Raw genomic sequence first — 26943 nt, forward strand, 5'->3', positions numbered from 1 at the left:
TCCATATCGTAACCTCATATAGTGCAGTGGAAATTAACTGGGTATAACAATCATTTCCATTGTTGGTAGTTGCCTTTCTCAGAAGAGAACAAGAACTGAACTGAGCCAGGAGCATCTGACAATAGGATAATAACAACTCATTATGTTTCTATCCCAAACATGAAGCACTATTTCCTCCTTCTCTCTCCTACAGTAGCTTTCTCTAGCAAGAGGGATGATGAAAGAAAGAAACAAAACACACTCCTGAGTTTTCTATAACTAGATCTCTACATAATTTGGGAAAAAGAAAATTTTGAAAATTCACCCTATGAAAATTTGGTTGCATAAAAACAAGTTCAACAGGAGTAGTAAGGACTGATAAATACATGCAATTTAACCTCCTAAAGAAAGGGATGGAGTATCAGACATGCCTGGGTGGTTATGAATGGTTAGGATAGTGATCCATCTTGCTGACCATTACAAGGTCAGCAAGAGCTGCAATATCACCAAAATAGTCAGATGTTTTCCTCTAAGGTAAAAGGCAGGTTTTTTTGTCTTCCTCAGGCTGCAGACTGGGAATAATGTAGCACAATGGAATAGAGCAAGAGTTACTACCTTGCTAGGGGTGCTGCCGTTCTACTGCTATCTTTTCCTAAAAGTACTTTCCATATCAGTGATGCAGCAATGCAGGAAATCCTTTAATGATTTTTGGTATCACTCTGAGGAAGTAAAATAGCTGTTTCATTTATAGCTTCATCTTGCAAAAAGATGTGAACATCATGAGCACATTGGAACATGGCCTGTCCATATCTTCAGGCTCTCACAATACCTTGTTGCAGTGAGTGGTGGAAGCTGATTATTTCATCATTCCTGGACTGGCAGGTCACATAGGCCGTTGTACCATTTGAAGGCTGTTCTGTCAGCAGCAGTTGCCCACTTGACACTCTACAGATAATTATCTTGTTGGCCAATTGCAAGCTCCTGATAAATGATCTGAGTAGATTTGCCCTCCAAACACTGCTATACTTTGCCTCACATAAGAATCTGCATCAACACATTAACCTTTCATTAGATTTCATGGTTACTGAACTTCTGCAATTAGTTCATCACACAGTGCAAAGAGTACCTCCATTCTTTATTTGAGATCTAAACTGGGTATATTTTTAGATTCAGGAAGACTTTGGCTGCCTCAGATCCTGGCTTTTCCACTCAGAGGCTCAAACTGTGGTCAGGCAAGTATCCCAGAGAGGGAGGAACTTCTGCAAACGTTAGTCTGACATGTTTCTTGGAGTCTTTGGAAGCCAATGACATTTGGCGTGGTGATAATTCCTAGGAATGTCAGTAACAGTGAATATTTCATCTGGGATGACTGTGATCCTTGGTAAGACAAGCACTTGATGTAAGAATTCTGAAGGTCATAACATCTAGCATTATTAGTCTGCATCTCACACATTGTAAAATGTCAATGACTGTTTTTGGAGAACCCCACGTTAGAGTGTTTACATATAGAAAGTTTGGATTCGATGTTCCATAATACTTTTTTTCTAATTGAAGTGTTCTACTTAGAGATTGCTTTCTGAGTTCTTATTACAGCTCTAGTGAACTTAAATTAGTATTATTATTTTTGTTCAGCGTATTTCTGTTCCCTTTCTAATGTCCCAATAAAATAGAATTGAATTACACAGATATATTTATTTAATTCTGGAAAACTAGCTTGTTCTTGATTCTTTCCCTCAGATATTACAGTGTTCAGAATAAAAAATCAGAACTGATATTTACTTTTTTGCCAGTCAAAAATGCTATTTCCCTCTGATATCTCAGCATTCAGATAAAAAAAGCAGGACTCAAAAACACCGTTTTTTCGAGTCACTGTACTTGACTTGCCTGAGTGGAAAGTGAACAAGAAAAAGGGATTTTTTTCTTATCTTTATTTACATTCAACTAGCGAGAAACCATCACAGAGAAATTAGAAGAAAATTGAGGAGGCATTTTCCTTCTTACCAGTGGTGGGGTGATTTAACATACTTTTCCACTGATGCAAAAGTAAAATAAGTAACAACATCTCCAGGTGTTCATAATGATTAATTTTGATGACTTGTATTGGCTCAAATGTCCCTTATAGACAAAAAAAGTTATATTATATAAAACATTCTGTGATACATTTCTTATGAAGGACCACTAATGAGAGCATATAGGTTATATGAATTGTAGAGGTTTGTTTTGGTTGTGGAGTTCAATTTGCTAATATGAAGTATATTTGGCTGATATTTTTGTGAGCCAAGCTTGTAAAGCAATTTTTAAAAAAGGTTTTATATCTTGTCAAAAAGAACTTACATTTTATGCAGCTCTGAAACTCATCATTCAGAAATGTGTGTATGTGTTTAACAAAGGATTTGTTACACCATTGGTCATTTACAGGAATTATTTTTCTGTTCCTGATTTGTTAGTTAATAGAGAATGGCCATGAAGCAATCTGTAAGATAGTTATCATTTATCAAGGTACATAGATAGCATCTTCAGACAATGCATTGATTTAAATTCTTTGACCTGCTGCATATTGAAGGAAATTCAAAATGTAAGTAATGAGAGGATTTCCCCCAGCAGACCTCTCTTGTGCCTTGGGGAAGAAACTGCTTCAAGCTGGGTGGTAGTATATACAAAGCTTTTATTCACTGCCACAAAATTAATATAGAAACATCCAGTGTTATAACTTTCTGTCTTTTACATTTGTTTTCAGATTGAATGTGCTTTAGAAAGTTGTTAAAGTAGTATATTTCCTTTTCTGGTCTGTACATTTTGGATTATCATAATCTCATACAACTTCCACTGAGGTATCAAGAAGGGATTGAAAAAATATTTAGAGCAAGGAAATTCTCTTCTTCATCCTTAATAGCTGTGTCTCTGCTTCAGAATCTCACCAGCGACATTTTTAGAGCTAGAAATTACTCTTGTTTTGAACAGAAGTGCTGCTGTCAGTGAATTTCTGTAAAACGAACAAGGAAAACGAAAGAATCTTGTCTGAAATATCAGAAGCCATTTTTTACTCTATTTCCATCTTTCCATTTTATATCTGTCATAAGCCATCCATCATCATCAAAGTTCAATATTTTGTACAGAGAAACAATACTTGAGCATACAATGAGAACCTTTGAAAACCTTTCAAGAGAGAAATATTTTAATGCATTAACAAGGCTTTTACCTAAATAAATTTTGAGAAAAATATTCAAAATAATTTTTAATTCAAATGATTCATAGTAATCAAAACCAGTTTTTTTAGATATAAAAAAATAGTACTTTCTTTCTTATACCAAAATATTTTAGCTATCAAGATTAAAAAATATTAAATCATTTCTAAACTTCATTTCCAAAATGTTTGCTGAGACAACATAATCTTTAACTATGATTTTTTAGAAATGTATTTTCTAAAGTTCTTCCTTTCTAAAAGTTGGATGTTGGACTAATTTTAAAACTTGCAGTAAACTTATAAATTCTTCCAATTATGACATTGGGAATGAACTTTTTTGTTTCTGAAAGATATTTTCCACTCACTTCAGAGCTTTCTGAAGTTCCCTGTAAACAATGGAAAGACTATATTTGACTACAAGTGGAATGAGTCCCTGGGGTCATATCATGAACAGCAGACATTTTATCTCTGTCAGACCACTAATTAATCTCTTATTCCTTTTGCCCTTCTGTGAGAATTGTTTGCTTAAACATACATTATTTTTCAGTACTATAAAATTGTTGCTATATTATAATTAATGTGTTCATTAATGAGCCTGATTTTTAATGAAAATATTTATTTTCTTAAAAGTTTTAAATTAGTCTGCAACGTTAGGATGCTTATTAGGGTGCTTATATGTTTTTTTTGAATGATTACTGAATACTATCACTTTTACCTCTGGGTTCCCCTTTTCAAGAGGACTCCAAGTGCCAGGAATAGCTGATAAAATCTTTTCATCTGTCACTCATTTGTATTTGGGAGTGATGACATCTGCTATTATGAATTGGTTTAACGACAGTGGCAAAAAACCAAACCCATAGCCTTACTTTGTGAAGACTGTACCACAATAAGTGGAGTGGCCAGACGTGGCACAAACTTTGAATATGACATTTTATCTATGCTATAATTTTTGGCAAGTGCTACTGATGTCATAACTTGGCTCTTGAAAAACGGCTGTTCTTTGACAAGTGCAGATCACTGGAACATGAATTCGATATGACTTGAAAAAACTCAGTACTGTCCCCTCCGAGAAAATGAATTGATCTGGAAAAATCATGTTGAATAACACAGCCTGTCTCAGATAGAGACACTGAGTGACTGACAGACAAATAGATTCTCCCCACCACTTCTTCTGAAGTACTGCTTTGTAGGAAGCTCCTGGTAGGTTACATGACAGGATTCCACAAAGATCTGAATAGCACAGGAATCTGAACTCAGTCAGCTGCTAGCTGGAATAATAATGTGTATCATTTTTTACAGAATTTTGCACTTTGATTTTCTTGGAGAGATTCTTCTTCCCTCCACTCGTACCACTGGATGAACAGAAAAGCACTGTGGATTAAGGTGTTGCTTACTCCAGCAAAGGAAGAAAAGATTGAAAGGGTAATCCTCATTTCATCTTCTATTAGCAACCTGACTGCACAATCCTATTAACTTACCAAGTCTAAATGAGTTACGTTTTTGGCTCCTGATATTTCCATTCAAAGATTGATCCAGTACTTTTCTGCTCTAAGTAATTCACATTTTCATCCAATTTATAATCTAAATTTATTTGAGACACCATCAACTTGGATCCTTGGTATGTATTAAAGAAATTCTCTCTCTTGTTTTGAGAATAGATCAGGTGAGTCTATTAGATTCTTCTGGTAGCTGTTATCTTGATACATCTCTTGTCCTCTGTCTATACCTGTTCCAACTTAAACTCAGTCTCACTGAACACAGCTAATGAAAACTGTACATAACATTCCAGCACATACTAGTATGTTATACATGGCACAAACAGCTCATTATTCCATCTGACTTCTTCTAGAACCATATTTATTTTTCCATAGAGGTATCATGCTCATAGGCAGTCATCTAATTTCCTTATTTTTCCAACAGGTAAGCTCCAGTTTATAACAGAAATTTTAATTAGATAGTAAGTTCATGGCCTGTCTTTTATGAAACTTCTTCTATTTCAGTCCCTTAGAACATCTGTTTCTTTTGTCTTTGATATTCAGTGCTCTGTGTGGATGACACCATTCATGTTCTCTGGAAAATTTCTTCAACTCACTGTTTCATTTTGTAGCATATATTACTGCTCAAAACAGTAGTAAGACTTCTAAAAGGACTTCAGTATAATTCCGCTTTTAACATTCTTGCAACTGAGGCGGTTTCACTAAAAGATGTTGTTTGATTTTGATCACTTCAGCTGCTAAATCGTCTTGTATAAGACTTTTTATTTTTTTAAATGGTATATTTCACAGGTATCTGCTGGGTAAGCAATACAGTCAGACACGTGCAGTCCAGACAGTTCCTGCAGTGCACTGAAGATAATTTTCTGACATAGGTGAAGGAGGAGCCAAGAAGGCAGGGGGTGCTTCTGGACCTTATTCTTTCCAACAGGTATGGGCTTGTTAGGGTTGTGAAAGTTGAGGGCAGCTTGAGATGAGATCATGACATGTGGAGCTCAAGATCTTGAGTGGAAGAAGTAAAGGCAAAGAGTAGGATTGCTACCCTGGACTTTCAGAGATCCAACTTCAACCTTTTCCAGGACCTAGTTGGAGGTATCTCATGGTCTAGAGTGCTAGAAGTTAAGGGGGTCTGTGAGAGCTGAGCAACATTTAAACAGCACTTCTTCCAAGCTCAAGATTGGTGCATTCCCTAAGAGGGAAGGTAGGCAGGAGATCTGTGTAGATGAGCAAGGAGCTCATGGATAGCTTCACAAAGTCAGTGAAAAGTTACCCCAGAGTAAAACAGAAAAAATGTATCCCCTTTTATCTAAGCAGACACAAAGTTTGTTTCAAGCATTAAGTAGGAAATATATGATTTCTTCACTTAGATATAGAAGAGTTAGGCCAGATATCTCCTGACAGTGAAAGAGATTGTTTTTCTCTTCTGTTTCTGTAGTAGTAAAATCAAACAGGATCATCCAATTTCTCAGCAGTTGTATTGATTCCAGTCAAGTTAACTCTTCAAAATGTTTCACGCAGGGAGATGGATGTCAGTTTCTGAAACCTACAGATAACGACTTCTTGAGCAGAAAAAAAGTCTGTGCTTCCATGAGAAAAGCACTGGACTTCTTTGTGCTTGTTAACAAGAGTACATGATGGGGCATGTACTTCTTTTATTGAAAACTAGTAGTTATTCATTTTAGGTGAAATACTTGGCACTAATAGAATGCTAGCTGTCATTTGATTCCACAGACCAGTTAAAAAATTGCAAGCTGTACTTGAACTAATTCACCCAAATCCTCACAGTACATTGCCAGTGTAGAACATAAAATGTTGAGGTCATATAAACAGCTGACCTGCAAACCACAGTGCTGTACATCTTTTTGTTCACATCTCAAGCACTCTAAACGCTGGAAAAAAGCCACCAAGGAAGTGATAATGAAGATGTAATTTATTTTTTTCCCAGAAATTTGGAGAAAGGAATGAAGGTGCAGTAATCAGTGCTAGAAGAATAAGGAAAATGATCTCATATGCATGAATTTTTCCTTATAAGTTATGTCCTAATGTTTCCATTTTATAGTTGGGAAGATTGAAACTTTGAAGAGTAAAGTTGTTCAGAGCAATTCCATAGAAGATTCTATCCTGTACTTGAACTGAGGATGGAGACATGAAGTTTGCTGAATTATTAACTTTCTCTGCAACTCATTTCTCATCTTCATGTGCTTTCTTAGGATCATTCTTGGGCATGAAGAAATGCTGGGATAAAATGTGTTACTGTGATATTTCTAATGTAGGTAAATTCAGAAGCGTTAGGAATCTTTCATATTCTTATTTTTTTGATATTATTATTTTTTCCTATTGAAGCTCAATAGCCCTAAAAATAAAGCTGATGTGGCAATGCCACTAGTGAGTAATTAACTTCCTCTCTGTTTCTTCTGTTTTCTTTTTCCTTTTGTTCATCTCACTATCTTCTAAATTGTCACAATTAGAATTTGATAGCCTGTTTTAGAGAGACAAAAAAAAAGCCTTTCAACCTAATACCTGACTGCCTTCACAGCCTTTATTGTGTATTTTAGAGAACCTGTGTGTTATGAAAACTACATTATTACTGTTCTAGGGTGGGAAGCCAGAGCATAGATGACTGATATATTATTACCACTATGTTTTGTCTATGAACTTACCAAAATAAGTTACTGGCATGACATGATCAGTATTTTTTTCTTAGCATATCACACATTCTCACTCTTGTAGGCTGTTTTTTTTTTTCTCATTTTTGTTTGTTTGTTTGTTTGTTTGTTTTTGTTATCATCTTTTATTTCCAGATAGTGTTCAAGATCTTTAATTTAAATAATTCAAAGAAACACATTCAATTAGTCCGTAAAAATTCCTGATGGGATATGTTTTGATTATATCCAGGACTTGCACATTTCACCATTTATTTTGTGACAGCTTATCTGTCTGTTGTTTCCAGGTTTGCAGTTCATCGTGTCTATATATTATCCTTTTTTGTTTTTTTCTCAGTTTTATGTGTAAATACATCTCCATCAGACCTCTCCCAGGCATAAAATGTCCAGATTCAATCTGGAGGAAGAGCTGAATCCAATGGTATGTTTTATTATGATTGAAATTTCTCCTTCAGTCCAGATTTGATAGCGTGTTATGACTTGTACAAAGTTGTTAATTAAAATTGAATATTAGTTAAGAATAAAACTATTTCTAATGGCTTTTCTTAATCAGTCCTAATCCTATACCACTTCCTACCAGGGAGAGGAAGTACTCATCCTGTTCACTGGAAGAGGAGATTCCAGATTTAGAAACCAGGGTAGAGATATATATTGAGACCCTATACTTGCTGTAGGTTTCATGTGTTGTGACAAGTGAATGGGTAAAAATCTGAACAAGCGAGTGGGAAGAGGATGGAAGAAAATGAAACGATGAAAATGGAAAAAGTGAAGTGAGTGTTTTATTTATATACCCTGAGTAATGAATGTGTCTTGGGAAGGCTGCATTCCCTGCTTCTCTGTTTCGAGCTGGGTTTTTAGCCTTACTATAAATGACCTAACATGCAGCTTTAATTATAGTAAAACATGACAACAGATATGCATCCCCATATTTAACAGGTCATAAGACTGCATTGCAGTCCTGAAGCACTGAGATGATGAAGACTCAAATGATTGCAGATAGTGCAGGTGCTGAAAACCAATATGAGGTTATATAATTTCTTGACCAGAGAAATGCCAACACACATCTTGTGTGGTGTGTGACAGTATTTTTTCTGGTGACAGTTTGCAGTTAGGGAAAAAGATCTTTGATGTCATTGTAGTTGGCAACCTTTACATGTCGTATTCGGTCATCACCATCTCAGGATGTACTAGCTTTCAGTTAGAAGGTAAAAGACTAAGAAATAATTCAAAGCATCTAGTTGTGCTGCTAGATTTTAAAGAATGAATGCAAAGGTTATGTGAATAAATATTAGCCCATTATGTATGAAATATTACTGTTATTAGTTTATATTTGTTAATTATTTTGGTGTGACAGGAGATCTAAGATCTGCAATTCAGTAACTATTGCTTAAGTGAGTGATAGAAGATGGACAGGAGAGCAGAAAAAGTGATGGATAGGTCATGTTGAATATCAGTTGAAGTTGATCAGTTGAAGATAATTGATATAAAACATAGTGATCCAGCAATAATCTTTTTCAATAATCAATTGAGTACACAAGATGGATGTGAAAAAATCGAATATCAGTGACACAGGTACCATTTAACTATACCATTTAACCATTTAACCAGTTCCATTTAACTGAACAGATTTTATACTACATTTTGTGATTTTTTGTTCACTGCTGGCCTCCAGGCATAAAGCTGAATTTGTTCTCTCTTGTCTGGTCAAACTTGCCATAGGACTCAAGTAAGCATCAGAAAAATCAGATTTTAAAGGGTGTTTGACAAGATATGCAATACTCTTAGGGCAACATTTTCAGGAACATTTACCTGTGTTTGTTTGAATTTATTTTTCTGAAAGAACTTGTATTTCTCTAATACTACAAAAACATTACTTCTATAACTGCTTACTCAAGCTTTGAAAATGTTGCAACAGTGTAATTTCAGGTCAAATGGTACACTATTTCATTTTAAACTGTTGCTGTGAACTGTAGTAAGGATCCTCTGTAATCTAGATTCATTGCTCTTCTATTTCTCTGCAAGCATGAACATGAAGAAGTTTTCTGCAATTTTGTAAAAAAGAAATATAATGTTTCAAAACCTCCTATGAGATGGTAAGGTCAGTCCTATATTACTGAATAATTTAGTGAGCATACACTTACTCTGGCTATTGTAGTGTAGAACAATACAAGTATGTTATAAATTATAACAGTGGTACTCTTTTCTGGAGTCTAAGCCAGCAAACATACATTCTGCAAAAGTTCTGCTGAAGGTCATGGGGTTTTGAACATGGAAATTTTGTGGGGCTTGGCTATGACTTCAGATTGATCATAAAAATCAGTATGCTGCTTGATCTTCACTGAAGTGAATGTAAGAGCAGCCTGAAATCACAAATGTAGCTACATAAAGAGAATAACGAGTGAGTATGTCCCAGCACAGGGAAATATCTGTCCTCTTCATAATTGGACTCTGCAGAAGACAGGAGTTTGGAATGTGATGGCCTGCAACCGTTGGCATCTCTGATTGGCACATGATAAAAATCTGGTAAGAGACCTCACTCCTAATTGGCTTTTCAAATGACTAATGCAGGTTGCTTTTAATGTTAAGATCATCAAATACATCAAGAAACTAGCTTACAACTCCTTTTCACAGAAGGAACAATTAAAAATTCTATCTTATAATTACACACTTCTTGCTGGAACTTCTGCTGTTTCATAGAATCATAGAATCACCATGGTTGGAAAAAACCTCCAAGATCATCCTGTCCAACTGCCTGTCTACCACTAATATTTCTGAACCATGAACTGAACCATGTCTCTTACTACAACATCTAAACATTTATAAACACCTCCAGGGATGGTGACTCCATTATCTCCCTGGGCAGCCTGTTCCAGTGCCTGACCACGGTTTCGGAGAATGAATTTTTCCTAATGCCCAACCTGAATCTCCCCTGCAGCAACTTGAGGAAGTTCCCTCTAGTCCTATAGTTAGTTGAGTAGAAGAAGAGGCTAAACCCCACCTTGCCACAGATTTCTTTCATGTAGCTGGAGAGATCAATAAGGTCTCCCCTGAGCTTCCTCTTCTTCAAACTAAACAATCCCAGCTCCCTCAGCTGCTCTTCATAAGACTTTTGTCCAGGCCCCTCTACAGCTTTGTTGCCCTTCTTTGGACATGCTCCAGGGCCTCAGTAGTCTCAGGGCCTGTAGTGAGGGACTCAAAACTGAACACAGCACTTGAGGTACAGCCTCATCAGTGCTGAGTACAGGCGGATGATCACTTCCCTGCTCCTGCTGGCAACACTATTTCGGATACAAGCCAGGATGGCACTGAGCATCTACCAGCACATCCAGGTCCATTTCTTCCACACAGTCTTCCAGCTACTCTGTACCAAGCTCCATAGTCTGAAACTGTTGTGACCAAAGTGCAAGACCCAGCACCTGGTCTTGGTTGAATTTCATCCCATTGGTCCAGTGATCCAACCTATCCTCTCCTTTGTAGGCCTTCCTACCCTGGCAGATTGATGCTTCCTCCCATCTTTGTGTTATCTGCAAACTTACTGTTGGATGTGCTTAATCCTTCCATGTAGATCATCAATAAAGATATTGAATGGGAAAGGTCCCACTACCAACACCTAAGGAATAGCACTGACTAGTTGCCAGCTGGATTTAACTCCATTGACCACTACTCTCTGAGCCTGGTTTTTCAGCCAGTTCTTTACCCAGCAAGGAGTATACCAGTTCAAGCCACCCGCAGCTAACTGCACCAGGAGAATACTGTAGGAGACAGTGTCAAAGGCTTTGCTGAAGTCTAACTGGACTATGTCAACCACCCTCTGTTTATTCACCTGGTGAATCACTCAATCATAGACGAGGTTGGTCAAGAAACACCTCCCTTTCATTAATCCATGCCGGCTGGGCCCGATCCCCTGATTGTCCTGCTTGTGCCCTGTGATTTCACTCAAAATTATGTGCCTCATAACCTTTCCTGGCACAAAGGTCAGGCTGATAAGCCTGTAGTTGCCTGAATCCTCTCTACTGCCTTCCTTGTAGATGGGAGTCACACTGACAAGCCTCAAATCCTCTGGGGCCTATCCTGTTTACCAGGAATGCTGACAGATGGTAGAAAGTGACCCAGTAATCACCTTTACCAGCTCCTTAAATATCCTTGGGTGGATCCCATCTGGCCCCATGGACATGTGGCAGTGCAGGTGGAGTAGTAGGTCTGTAATTTTTTCCACCTGAATCATGGGTAAGCATCCATTCTGCTCCCTGTCCCAGACTTCCAGGTCAGGGGTAGAATACCTCAAGGATAATTGCTCTTCCTTTTAAAGGCAGATGTAAAGAAGGCATTGAGATCCTTGGTTTTTTCCTTATCCTTGATGATCATGTTCCCTGCCATGTACAGTAAAATATGGAGGTTCTCCTTAGTTCTCCTCTTATTGTTAATGTATTTGTAAATATTTTTTTTTGTTTTCTTTTATCCCAGTGTGAAAGTTGAGTTCAAGTTTGACTTTTGCCTTTGTAATTTTCTTCCTGCATATTCTAACAAATGCTTTGTACTTTCTCCAAGTTGTCTGTTCTTTCTTAAACAGGAGGTATACTCTTCTTCTCATGGAGCCTCAGAAAGAGTTCCCTGTTCATTCATGTTGGTCTTCTTCCCCTCTGGCTCATCTTATGGCACAGGGGCCTGCTCCTGTAGTTTTAAGATTGCCTTCTTGAGGAATGTCCAGTTTTCCTACAACTCTTTACCCTTCAGGATTGAACTCCAAGGCACCCTCCTTTCATGACTGAACCCCAAGGCACCCTCCCTATCAGGGTCCTGAATTATTCCAAGTCTACCTTCCAGAAGTCCAAGGTAGCAGTAGTGGTTTTGCAGGACTCCTCATGACTACACCAAGAATAGAGAACTCTATCATTTCATGTTCGTTCTGCCCAAGACATCTCCTGACCTACACGTCTCCTACCAGTCCTTCTTTGTTTATGAACATCAGAAGTAGTTCCACTTGTAGGCTTTCTTACCAGTTGCATCAGGAATTTATCTTTCATACAGTCTGGAAACCTCCCAAACATAGGTGTAGATGCATTTCAGCTGAGCCCCTTGACTCACTCAGCATTTTTCCTCCATGCTCATCTCTAGAAAGATCTAGGCTTTATCCTGTTGTTCCTTTATATCTACTTTAAAGTCTTCTCAGTGAGTCCCACCAGCTCCTGGGCTAGGATCCATTTCCGCCTTAAAGATATGTGATACCCATCTGCAGTCATCAGTCCAGATGCTGAATAAACTACCCGATGGTTATTAAAAAAGAATTCCTGTGATTGCACCAGCCTCTCAGCCATGTATTTATGAGATGGGTTTTCCTCTCATCTGTATCATATCCTCACTACCACTGAGAGGATAGAGGAAAAACACCTGTATTTCTGCTCCATCAGCTAACTGCCCCAATGCACTTGAAGTCCCTTTTGATAGTCCTCAAGCTTCTCCCAGTGCCTTCATCACTGTCACCTGAACCATCAGTAAAGGATAATAATCACAGGTGTGCACCACACTGGAAAGTTTCCTAGAAATATCCCTGACCTGGGTCCCAAGGAGGCAGCACACTTCTCTGCAGGTAGAGTCAGGCCAACATATAGAGCCTTCTGTTCTCAGAAGGAAGTTGCCTATGACAGTCATCCTTCTTTCCTTCTTGGTAGAGGTACAGCAGCATTGAGTTGACTGCTTCACCCTAAACAACCTTGGGGTGGACTTCCCACCACATCCTCACTCACTTCTCCCTAAAGTTCCAGAGACTCAAACCTATTATGTAGGTGCACCTAGGGAACTGAGGTAGGTAGGGATGGGATTGCCTGTGATGATGAGCTGGCACATGTTTCCACTGTTTGTCTTCTCCTAAATTTTCTCCCTTTGCTTGACTGTGACAGGGCAGAGGGTCCACCACTGTTTGGTTCATGATACGTCAGGTAGGAAAGACACCCGGAAAGCTTTTTTAATGATAACTCTAGCACATATTTTCTCATGTAAATGTGTATTCCTATAAAATGAGAAAGTCCTGAGTTGGACATGAGTGCCTGATCCCTACTCTGGTGACTCATGGCTTATGTTTTCAGCAACCCTTCCTATTTCTCTCCAATAGGGGGAAATTGCCTGTGACAGCAACAACACATGCCTTGTGTACAGCTGCCAACACCATTTTTCTGACCAGGGGCTTTGTCTCTGACACTATCGCAGCACATAATGCTCCAAGAAAGTCTATGGAGTGTCTCCTGAAAACTGTAATTTTACTAAAATAATTTAGCTGTGAGCAAATCCTGAGCAAAGCAGGTGTTTCAGGATATCTTAGAAGCTGAGAATTATGGTAACATGCTGCAACAGCTCCCATAGGGAATGCTGAAGATCACATATCTGAGTCTTGACAAGGCACACACAAATGAAGTTATGGTCCAGATCCAGATATGAGTCTGTCATTTGTCTAGCTCTATGAAAACCATGATAAGTTACAGAGGTGAAGTGCTTCACTTGAAAGAAGGAGAGTAAGCCAGTTGTTTTCAGCTGAAGAGACAAGCCTTTACTTATTATGACTGTAGTCAAGTCTGGCATTTCTCACAGTTCCATAAGGAAGTGAGAAGAGAAGGAAGTGAGACAAGATTAATAGAAAATGAAAACAGGAATCTTAATATAATTAATACTTAAAGTAAGGTGATGAATGAAAAAACTCTGTATTTTGGGAAAATGAGAATAATTACTTGAATGATTGAATTGTTAGCTGTTAATGAGTTGTAATGAATAAATTTCATCAGAAAAACAGATGCACAGGTTTTTGCCATTTTTGACTGATACTTCCAGTCCTGTGCATTGCCCATCTTCACTTCTGTTACTTAATAAAAACTAATGACCACTTTCACAATGTGATACTGTGTACAGTTGAATAATGCATTCTATTAGAAGCTAAGTGTGACTAAGGTAGATGGACTTTTTTCTCTCTTAGCACTTTTGATTCTTCCCTTGTGATGAGATTGATGTCAGAATTAAACTGGACTATAGTAAACTGCTCTTCCTGCATTAGCATTTAATGAATGCTGAGGGGGTCAGTTAGTGTTCTGTTTGTCTTTCAATTGTCATTTATTTAGACATTGATAAGAAGAAAAATGAATAAGAAATGTATCCCCTTGAGTGTTGAAATCTTAGTAGAAGAAAAAAAAAAAAAAAAAAACAAGCAACAAAATGATATTAGAAGGGATTAACATGAACTTCTGCTATATGTTGAATTTTGCTATCCTGCCTATCTACAACAAGGTAGAACAGGAGTGGCCAAGCAGGCTTACATAGGCTGACTTATGAAGTGGTTAATTTATCCTGGAGCAATGCCAACCAGCTATTAGGTCAATTAGATTGATAATAATTGAACTATTTATGTAGGTGGGGGAGGGAGCATCAAGCCGTTCCCCTTTGTCTTCCTTGTCTACCTGTGTGCGGAGACTTCAGGTTGTCCTTGCATTCCATAGCAAGATTTGGAACAAAAGAAATGTTAGGAGGAGGTGAAAGGCCCCAGGGAATAACAGTGGACCATTGGAATACTAGGACGCTGGATGACATCGAAGACAATGTCTGTTTGGCAGTCATTGGGGATGGATAGGATAATGAATTTGGGAATGTAATGAATGTGAAAAAATAATACCTGTTCAATAACAGTCTACCAGAGGAGCATTCTTGGTGAGTTATTTTGATGCTACCCCAGTGCTGTTTATAAAGAATACCTTGCTTAGTGGAAACAAAACTTCGTTGTTATGTTTGTGGGAATCAAATGTTGTTTCTGCATTAGAATTGGATAATATGTATATATATTTATTTCATGATTTCCACTATCATAGTTCTTTTTGGGAGTCCTTGTACTTAACGTGGGGAAGATCTGTGATAGTTTATATCACTTATCCTCTAGATGAACCTTACCCAGGAATGCACACTCTGTACATAGGTGTATATATGTATATTTTGTCATACACACTGCAAGAATATATCCCGCACGAGAGCAAACCAGAGAACAAGTCATGGCCTGCCTGAGGAAGTGCCTGAAGAGACATCGGAAGGCCTGGCATCATCCCCTCCTTCCCCCCGCCTCCTCTCTTCCCCAGTGCTCTTTGTTTAACAAAGGCTGTGTAGAAAATCACCATATCAGTACGATAAGAAGAGCATGGAGACATCTTGGAAACAACAGGATGGCTGCTGACTAACACCAAATAACAAATAAATTAACAAGTAAATAACAAATATAAACCTTATGATAAGATTGTGAACCTGGAGTACCCAGCCAGTGGGGAAAGAGCAGAGGAGGGGAGGCAAGGGGGAGAAAGCAAGGTATAAAGGCTGTCATGTTGTGTCCGTAGGTACTCCTGCTTGCTGGACGCCCGCCATTGCAATCGCAAATAAAATCTGCTGTATCAATAGATACTGTCCTGACAAAAATTGTTTGGATATTTCCAACATGTTTCTACACATCAATTTCCTTGAAAATACAACAAAACTGTACAATACAACCCAGCTGGGTATGAACATATTTTGTTTTTCATATACATATTCCACAGATTTATGGAGCTGACAAGGAACTCATGTTTGTAGGAGCATACACAAGATAAAGTACCATAGAGATTCCTGTGTTAGGACAGCCAAAGATTTTGATTCCACTCTTGCAGAAAAATCTTCTTGGGAATAAAAAAAAGTCACTGAATATGTTGAGAACTAATAAAACAACTAGAATTCAAAGGTGTTACGTTTGCTTTAAACAAACGACATTATGAATTGTAGCATAATTATCTACATATTGAACATGTTTCTAATAACGATGGATGTCCCAGTTTTTCATCTGAATGTTGATATTTTTTCAGTCATCAGCGTGAATAAATAAATGATAGTAAGCCACAACTGAATGAATATCTTAGTCTTTGACCTCAACAATGTCTTAGATCTGCTGAGGTTGGCATAGACATAGATCTGCTCTATAGTGGTCCCAGGTTGCTTCATGGATGATCAAACTACATAAAACGTGGGAGAAAGATTGAATTTTGTGATTCTTCTTGATCTGTTTCAATTTTTTGAAGAATTCTCTTCAAAAAGAGAAGGGGGAAAAGAATTTCTGATTATTTAAACAGAAAGTTAAGAGTTTCATGGAAGTATCGAAGATGCAAACTTTAAAATCATGATGCAAGAGAAAACTTTCTCAAGTAAAGCCTCAAAACTAACCCTGCACGTAACATTATTAAACCAATTCTAAATTTCTGTTTTTCAGTTAAATTGGCAAACTGTTAACAAGAAGTTATAAAAATACATATAAAATTGACAAAGATTTTTTTTCCACCTGAGCTTTCAGTACTAAACAACAATCAATTGCTAAATGTGAGAAAGACATTTGAAGATGCAGAGACAGGTGTGGTTTTTTGCCTTTCTTTTAGTTTCCAAGAGTCATGCCATCTCTCTAGTACTGTAGCCCCTCATTTCCTGTTAGCTGTAGGGAAGATGAGTGTGTGTGTCTTCCTGCAATCCTCCCACCACATGCAGATAATCAGTCAGGTCTGGAGCTGACAGCTACCTGGATGTTCATATTTGCACCGTTTTCTCTGTAAGGCTGTTCAGTTCCTTTCTGTCATTTGTCAGAAAAGCTGCTGAAGCAGGAGGAGGAGGGATTGAGCAGTAAGAAGGCAGGCTTTCTGCTGAAAGTTCAGTACCTCTGACCTGAGTCCCACATGCATCCAGACAGGGAGATTTTATTTTGTGGGACCTGAACAAACACAAAACTTCAATTCAAGTATTTAAATATTCATGTTCAAATTTAATTTAAACAGGAAAAAAAAAAAAAAGAAAGAAAGAAAGAATAATTTGCCTGGGCTGTTTCAAGTTCTTTATTGCTCTTCTTTTCAGCCTTCCCAGAATCTGTCTCAATAAAGACAGTGTTCACAGTTCTGAAAAAGCAGCAAACTGCAGCTGTCAGAACATTTAAGAAGTGACTGATGTCACTTCTGAAGAATTTGAATCTGTCACAAGAAGTAACAGATTTTATGGTGCTTAGGAGAGAAAATATCTGAGTATTCATATGTAAATCTCAGATATTCACCAGAATGTTGCTTTTTAAATACTGCCACATTTCTCTTTGCAAGTACATATTGAGTAAGTAGCTGGAGGTAATGTTCCCTCTGGAGATTCAAAAATTTGTTTTACTGTGAAAAAAAAATCTCATAGTACTAAAGCTCTCAGGCTCTTTCCTTTGCAATAAAGTCCTAGGGGAAACAAGATAGAAAAATTCATTCTAGAGATTAACAAAATCCAATTAACGTGGTAAAGCCATTAAGTAAATTAGCAAACTTGTTAATCAGAATGTTGTCTTTTTTGCTTTTGTTTTTGTTTTTGTTTTTTCCTTAATTCCAATATTAGAAGATTAACGTGTGTCAACGGTTTACGGGCTGGTTCGGCCCGGTTCCATGACGAGTGGGGCAGAGGGATCCACAGATCCACGCCTCCGGAAAAAAAAGGAAACAGGGGACCCCAAAATAATTAAAACAGCGGCACCGATCTGAGGAGAAACAAACTAATTTACTAAGTATATTATCGGAATGCAAGATAACACACTATAATACAATATAATCAGAATTGAAGCTAATAAATCAAATATAATGAGAGAGAGAGAGAGAGAATGTCTGAAAGGTGGATAGGCCTCACCACAACGCTGAGGTGAGATGCGCAGTCCAGTTGAGCAGCGGGGAGATGGGAGCAGCGCCCATGACGAAGGGCAGATGAAAAAAAGTGTCAGGTGACCTTGCAAGGAGTTAAATCTCCTCTCCCTGACCACAAAGTCCCCTGGGGAATGTAGTTCTTCTTCTCTTCAGGGCAGGTACCCAGGACTTGAGCATTGACAGTTAAAATCCTAGTGTCCCACATGATGTTATGATGTGGAATACCAAAAGCCAAGAATCACAAAACCATGACAACGTGGTATATTTTTAACAGGGAAGAGCTCTTTCTCTTATTTTTTCTGGTCACACATGGATATGTTTATGTACTTTGGAGTCTCATTTAAACAGAAGAGCATCTGAAAGAAGAGCACCATAATTGTTCAAGAACAACTTGTGATAAACATTAACTCATGTGGGAAAAGAAATCAGTACTCTTTTCTTGTAGTATGTATATATCCATATATATACACCATATATACACAATATACATAGACAAATAAATATAACTGTGCATTAATGTAGATGCATGTGTATGTTAGGTGTTTATGTGCACATATAAATTCATTAGATCTCTTCTTAAATTTCCTGTGTATCATTTGAATTAGAATTTCTCATCAATGAAAGTAGTAAAATTGTATTTTTTTCCATTTACTTTCATATGAACAATAAATTTTATGCTTTGGATAAATCCATGGATGTTATGTATGGAACTTGTTTTATTGAACAACATTGGTGATAGGCGAACAGCTGGACTGGATGTCCTTAGAGATCTTTTCCAACTTGAATGATTCTATGATTCTATAAATGCTTCACATTGCGTTTAGTGTAAAAAAGAAACAAAAACAATCTTTCTTCTTCCTGAAATAAAATCCATAAAAAGAATTCATACAAGCTATATCCTTCACATTCCTCAAATGTGAACTTTGTGGAGTCACCTTTATGACAGTATGTAGCAAACTCTCTGTACTTCAGCCATGTGTCAAGTGTTCCTAATGCAGAAGAGATCTAGCATCCAGTAAAACTTAAGAGTAATGTAACTCCTGTAAATCCTCCTTCCTACATCCCCAACCTTTTCTGTGAGTAGCAATGTGGCTGTTACATTGATGATCGGGGTGATAAGGACATGGTGATGGTCGGTGGCACATGCCACTATTCTAGTCAGATGAATTAACTCACTGTCAGAGGCAAGAACAGCAGGAACATGCTGCTGGGTATAAGGTACAAGGACTCATGCCATGAGAGGGTTGTGATATTTCTTACCACAGCAATTTGTCAGGTATGAGGATAACAGTGAAACACCCCATACACACACTGGCAGAGCAGGCAGCTGTCTTTGTCCATTCCCCTCGTCTCACAGTGCCATGGTGTCTGCACTGTCAGAAAACAGCAGCAGTAATAAAAATAACTATACAAGTGGAGTTACATGTTTTGAAATTTAGCTTATTGTTATTTCTTGGAATCTGTCATGTTCACAATGCCTGCAAAAAAACTTTGGACACACTCAGAAAGTCCCCAAGAAGCAGTTTCCCCTTATTTTCACAATTCTTATTCAGCTTGTGTTTTAGAGTCAGAAATAAACAGTTATCCCAGGAACTAGATTGCCAAGCAAGTAAAGCAACTGCTCTAGCTGCAAGCAGCTGGCTGACCAATTTTGGTCACGTAGTTTCCAGCTTTGATTTGTTAGCCTTGTTCAAAAATCTACAATTTGTCCTGATTTGATAATGGACTCAAAAGCCAAAGATTAAATTCAACATCACCCTTATGAGTCTGAATTACTTTTTCAGTAACATTTTTTTCTTCAGGCTTTTGTTTTTGTTACCATGATTAACTGGAGATTAAAGATCTCAGGGGCAATCAGTCAAACATCTTCCATATATGTTCTTTAAAGGCACAGCAAGACTTACTTACTTTGATCTAGTTCCCTAGTTACCAAGTCTGGAAAAGGCATGCAAACTCTGGTGGCCAAACTGATGATTGCCTCTGTCCAGTGGACATTTCTGGACTAAAGGTGTGGGTTAATAATAAGAAGCAGACAGGAATGCATGGCACCAAGTTGATTAGTATTTTCAGAATTCCCTTGGAAGATGCTTCCAGAGAGTGAAGAGAGACAAACGTCATATATATCTGGTGAGCAGGCACTGCACATACAAAGGCAGTTGAAGCTAGTAACACACATCTTTCATCAAGTGTGAAAGTATCAGTTCTTTATGTTCTCCATGGGAGCTGGGAGCAATGTCAGGGAACATAAAAGGAAATATCTCTCCCTGAATAGGGGCAATAGCTTTTAGCATAGATTGGTATTCCTGTGGCAAGCAAAGCACTCTGAGTTTGGTAATTGAACTGAGAGCAGAATAAGAGAAGCATCTCGATTACCACTGCTTTATGCTTTTTTTTTGTTTTTCTTCCCCCCCCCTCCCCCCCCCTTTAGAAATGTAGAGCTAGAAATTTAGTTGTTTCCCCTTGTGGGAATCAGGTGTTGTTTCTGCATTAGAATTGTATAATATTATTTTTATTTTATGATCTCCACTATCATAGTTCTTTCTGGGAGTCCCTCTACTTAACATGGGGAAGATCTCTGATAAGTTTACATCACTTACCGTATAGACGAACCTTCCCAGGAACACACTCTGTATATAGGTGTATATATGTATATTTTGTCATACACACTGCAAGAATATATCCCGCACGAGAGCAAACCAGAGAACAAGCCATGGCATGCCCGAGGAAGCGCCTGGAGAGACATTGGGAAGGCCTGACATCATCCCCCAGTGTTCTTTGTTTAACGATGATGACTTTAAAGAAAATCACCATATCAGTAGGACAAGGAGAGCACAGAGACATCTTAGAAACAACAGGATGACTACTGACTGGCACCAGGTAACAAATAAATTAACAAGTAAATAGCAAATGTAAACCTTCTGATAAGATTGTGAACCTGGAGTACCCAGCCATTGGGGAAACAGGGGAGGGGGGAGGCAAGGGGGAGAAAACAGGGTATAAAGGCTGTCATGTTGTGTCCATAGGTGTGCTCCTACTTGCGGGACGCCCGCCATTGCAATCGCGAATAAATTCTGCTTTTATCAGAGATACCGTCCTGACAAAAATTACTTGGATTATTTCCAACACCCTTAGCTGGGAGAAGAATATACAGGCAACAATAGACCATGCTTTGATGATGCATGACACAAGGTTGATCTCAGACTGGTCCTTTGGTGTATGAAATACAGAGTTATTCTTTAAATGCTGACTTCCTGAGCTTGAAACTCTTCTCACATCTAAAAATTAGGAACATGTAGTGAAAAGTGCTTTTCTGATCATGTAACATCCAGGACTTAATTGGCAGTCCCCCCTGATTTTGACACCTTACCCCTGAAAGAGAGAGGATTTGGCAGAAGCTTCTGAACTGACCCCTTCCTCTGTTCCAAACATGTTGTCTGTCTTTTCTATCTTTCTTCATCAATTAAAACACAGAGTAATAAATAAAGGTGCAGCACTTTGAATTCCTTCATTGGTATTTTAAGTACTCAGATAGTAACAGGTATTGTGACATCTCCAGTGTTGCAGAAGTGTGAATTACATAAAATGTGATTCATGAAAGTTTTTGCCACCTGTGTAGCCAATAACTGCTCACAAATAATTACTACGCTCCACAGGATCAAGGACTTCCTGATATCTGCTAAAGAAACCACATTGTGATGTAAAGACATGGAGGCTGCAATGTTTCCTTAACACATATGAGTCAAAGAAATCAATGTGAAGAGACTTAACAGCAGAAGTTTTTTATTTTTAAGCAAGTATTCTTATTGGTAGCACTGGGGTAGCACTAGGATTTTTCTCTGTAAGTGCACCACAGGTTGACCGTTTATGAACAGATTAAACTTTCACATGCATTACATATTTATTACATTCCTAAAATTACTCTCCTACTCACTTGCAATTATTGCCCAACAGATACAGCTTTATTTAGTGGTCTCCAATGTCAACTGACGTCTTCCTAGTCTCAGGACGATCCATTCCTTACTCCTGCGGGGTCATTTACCTCCTCCAACAGTCTTTATCTTTGTCCTCCTTTTGTCCCAAAGATTGCTGTGTAATGCAAGGACAACAAGACAAGTCTCCACACATATAGATAAGCAAGACAAGGAGAATATCTTGACGCCTGTCTGTGCATTTTAGGCTGATTTGGCCTGGTGTGGGGAATCCTGTCTTCTTTTGATGTCTAACTGTTGATAAGGACTCTGTAAAAACAGGGCTGCAGTTTTTCTGTTACTGTGTGTTTCTTCTGCCTTGTTAAAGAGGAACAATCTTAGAACATGCCTCCCCATCTAAAATGCTACATTACAATTATCTTCCACAACATCTAAAGGCTACTATGGTGTAGCAAGCAAGCAAGCAAGCATTAATCACGTTATACAATTCAGTGGCTATCCTCATCAATAGAATATTTTGTGGAATAATTTCTTCAAATCATACAGCAATCTTTTGTTTGATTGTTTAATTTTAAATAATATACATCTCAGTAAGTACCAAAGCATTTTGTGAAACTGGTTTTGTTTGAAAGATTTCTTTAGAGTACAGATTATTATGTGACCTTTATATCCTTTTTTCCCCTGTACAAACAATATTCACAATGAACATGCAAACCAATTATATCCCAATATGCTGAACAACTTAACATTTATTAACCAAATTACAGGTAGCATGTCAGAAGGTTTTCTCCTTTTCCTCTTGGATCTGAATATATTATTTTCCCTAAAGTTATTTAAAGATGCACTCCAATTTTCCTGGTTTTGGGAATTACAGTTTTCCCCTTTGCACCCTTTAAACATACATATTGAAAAATAATCATAACTAAACCACAGAATTAATATATGCCAGTAGTTGGAATAAGAAGTTAATATTTAAATATACAGTTAAGTAGTTAAATAGAATAATAATTTCCTATGAAAGTAATGTGTTTAAGCTTTAATTTTAGAAAATGGTGGACAGATGTGTGTTAGCTATTTCCCTTTCCACACTATGTTTCAATTTGGTGTTATTCAGGAAGTTGTGGAATAGCAAAACAGAAATGTCTGAAATACCATCCTTGTCAAAAAGAGCAGCGAGGGAAGAGGGTAGATCCTGTCGGCCCTGAACTGAAAAGACAGACCCCTAACCAGATCATTCTGAAACTCCAACTGGGCCTCGTGCATTACTTATCATGCCATAGAATCTGGCTGCCTGAAGAAGTCAGGGAACAATATTACAGAAAAGCCTGAATTTGAAGATGTGTGTGTAATGTTGCTCACAAAAGTAATCCCATTCATGCACAAAGATGTATGAAAGATGAGACTGTAAGACAGTTGTTCTTTTGATAGTAATTTGCAAAACCATAGTCTTTAGTGTTTTGTTTACTTGACAGAACCACGAAAAGATAAAAACAAGCAAGCAAGCAAACATACAAACACAGCCCAAGAAATGAAGTCATGCCTGACAATTTTCAAACTGGAGCACTTGTAAACGTAGTGATACTTATAAGGAATCTGCAATGCAAATATAAAGTTAAGTGAAAAATAGATTCATGAAAAGCTTATTAAATTAAAGCATGAAGTTACTGAGATGTAATTATACTTACAATTTTGGAGCATATAAGTTGAAGGATATGTAACCATTATGTAGATGCAACAGAAATACTGCAAGAGAAGAGATCCCCCGAGTTTAAGAAACTATTTGAAAAAGAAGCATGAAAACTCTAAAACTCACAACGGTACTAATGAGATTGATATATTTCATTTTTCCTGTAACTGGTACCAAATTTTTTCAAGACAGCACTAGTAATATTTTAAAAATATGATTTCTTATCTAAAAAATTAATTTTTTTTCATTTTTCTGTATGTATTTCAGTTCATTCTTTTCATGTGAAATTCCTCTGGGATAACATTACATTGCTATGTACGAACATAACAAAAGAATTAGTTTGACAGGGAAGTTTTGGTGAAATATAAACATGAAAGTGAAATCAATTGTCTGCTTTCATTCAAGAAGAAATTGGAGCGCTTTACTCTGAGCCTTAACAGCGTACTCCCTGAAGCAAGTCATTTACAGATGATCAACATTTTTCTACTCTCCTCTCCCATTTCACTACCTGACCTTTCTTCATCAACCTAGCAATTTACAATGGCACTGGATAGTGGATTTATCACAGGGCCTGATATGAAGTAGTCTCTGCGGGCAAGAGAGTTATATTGAATTTCTCACCTAAGGATTTTTCTTGTTGTCGTTGTTGTTGTTGTTTTTCTTATTATTATTTATTTTCTTCTCTTAAAGTGTAATGTCATTGTCATGACTCAGATCTGCTTAATGATAAAAATATATCCCCAGAATAAATAAGGAATTTACCTGAAAGGTAATTTCTTATACTTGAGTCTTTTTAGTGTCTATTTTCTACACTGTCCTTCATTAAGCAGTATATTCTTTATTTTATACAATATTTTCAAGATTTTTTTTCTCTTCAATTTTAGGGTCTTGATGTTGCCCTGGGAGGCAAGAATAGAGACTTTCATTGTAATTGGCTGTGACTTAATCTGAGGCAAAAAAATATATATAATATATAAAAATTTGTCTTGTTTTAATGAAGAAAATGTTACTAAGCTGTTAAAGGTTTCTGTAGAAACTATCAAAACAATGTCTTATCTTTGGACGTCAGAGAGTTTTTCTTTTATAATCATTTGCATTAATATAAAACCTCAGCCTTTTTGAAATAACTGCTTGGTTTCACCACAAATATTTATTGAAACAGTTAGGCCTGAGCATTTCAGTTTCATTTGTTTTCATTTTGTTTCTTGATATTTAGTGAATTTTCTTGGGCTTCTGTTTTCAAAAGATTCCTCTACACTCATACAGACAAGTCACTCAGTGAAGACAGGGTTTTTCACATAATTTTGTGGCACATACTGAATTATAATAGAGCTTTTCAGCTATTTCCTTCAGGGATTAATAAAACACTGCAGTAAGAGATGGAAGTAAGATCATTTGTCTGAATATTCATGGTCTAAACCTCTTCTCCCAGAAATGAATATGGTATCTCCACTGAAGACTTGAAGGTTTAAACCTCGTTGCCTAGTATATTAACTTTATCTTGACTACGCTTTTGTGACACAGTTTCTACCCCTGCCTATCCTATCATTTCAGTTTGTGCATTATTCCCCTGACCTCATATGCTCTAAAATGGGTTTTATTTGGTCTGGCAATTAAATATGTCTCTTGGTATTTTGTTTAAATATTAAGAAGGCATAGAAATAGAGGTGAATATAGATTAAAAAAATATACTGGCCTTAAATGTTGCTAGTGCACAAAATCTTCACTGCAGTTGAGATCATACAAAACAATTTTCTGGTCATTATCTTTATAGAATTTTAACTTGGAACTACAGTTAAAGAAACTGAGATAATTGATGCTGAAATACTGACTGTGAAAAAGAAAGTGAAATGAAAATTATAGGTAATGGTCTAGATTTCCACAGCTTTGTAAGGAAAATTATTTCTTTGAAATTAGTAATAGAGGTACTATTCCTTTTGCCTTCTTACTCATGTTGAGGGCACAAAATCCAGTTCCACACCATTCTTTTCAATCTTCAGGATTTTTCAGTAATTAGACAAGATGCTTGCCGATTTGGCTCTTCAATTTTTTCCAGCATTGTTCACAAAGGCTTTGTATCTCCAGATACTCCCACGGTTCTCTTAGGCCTTGCAGAGGAAATGTAAAGATATCATTTTTGTTGAATGAAGAAAACTTCCCTCCAGTTGGCTGCAAAACAACTGTTATTTTCTTGAATAAACTTGGAACTCGATCCCTCACTTCTATTTTCTCCATAATTATATATCTTATGGCCACCAGTATGCAAATGCCTAAGCTGTGTGTAGTGCAGCTGCAGTCTGTCTGTAAACACCAGACAGTAGCAAAAATTTGTCCTTGTCACTATTTCCTTTAAGTAGAAATTTCATAAGTGTTCTCCTGCTAAGTTTCCACTTAGCCAGAGCCTGGCATGTGTTTCCACTTAGCCTTTGTGACCTACAAGTTCTTTTTTGTCTGCAGGTCTTTCATCTCTGCATAATTACTCTTTCCTATAAATCTTTCATACATGAAAACACCCAAACAGTGTAGAAGCACTTCCCCAAATCAGATATGCTCATACATATTTTTTACCAAAGAAAACATTAAATTTCAATCTTCTGTTCTTTCCTCTTCTTCCATTAGTTGAGCCAGAGTAGCATCTGCATTCCTGTGATACAGCTCAGCCAAATCCAGCCATGAGAATCACTCACATCACTACACATGCCATCATTTCTTATTTAGGAATGTCAAAATCACATAATTTAGTATTGTGCCTATCATGGTTTTATGATTTTTGGTGATCAGTATTCCACACCATAACATCATGTAATGCACTGGGGGGTTTGACTTCTGATGCTTGAGTTCTGAATGTTTGTCTGACGGAGCACATTTCCCCAGGAGGCTTTGTGGTCAGCGAGGAGATATAACTCTGTGCAAGGTCACCTGATTCCTTCTTCTCCTGCTCTTCTCCGTTTGCGCTTCTTCGCCAACTCTTCTCCGTCTATGCTTCTCCGTCTGTGCTTTGCCATCTGCGCTTCACCGTCTGCTTTTCTTCATCCGCTCAACTGGACTGCACTTCTCACCTCAGCATTGTGGTGAGGCCTATCTACCACTCAGACACACTCTCTCTCATTATACTTTGCTAATACTATATTTAGTAAATTAGTTTGTTCCACTTCAGATTATTGCCGCTGTTTTCAATTTTTTTGGGGTCCCCAGTTTCCATTTTCTGGAGGCGCAGATCTGCGGATCCCTCCGCCCCACTGGTCACGGAACTGGGCCGAACCAGCCCGTAAACCGTTGACAGTGCCTTTGCTGCCAGATAAGTTGTTCAGAAG

The sequence above is a fragment of the Lagopus leucura genome, unplaced genomic scaffold (assembly GCF_019238085.1).
Source record: "Lagopus leucura isolate 7727_CA_CO unplaced genomic scaffold, USGS_WTPT01 Super-Scaffold_100018, whole genome shotgun sequence".
In the NCBI taxonomy this organism is placed as follows: Eukaryota; Metazoa; Chordata; class Aves; order Galliformes; family Phasianidae; genus Lagopus; species Lagopus leucura.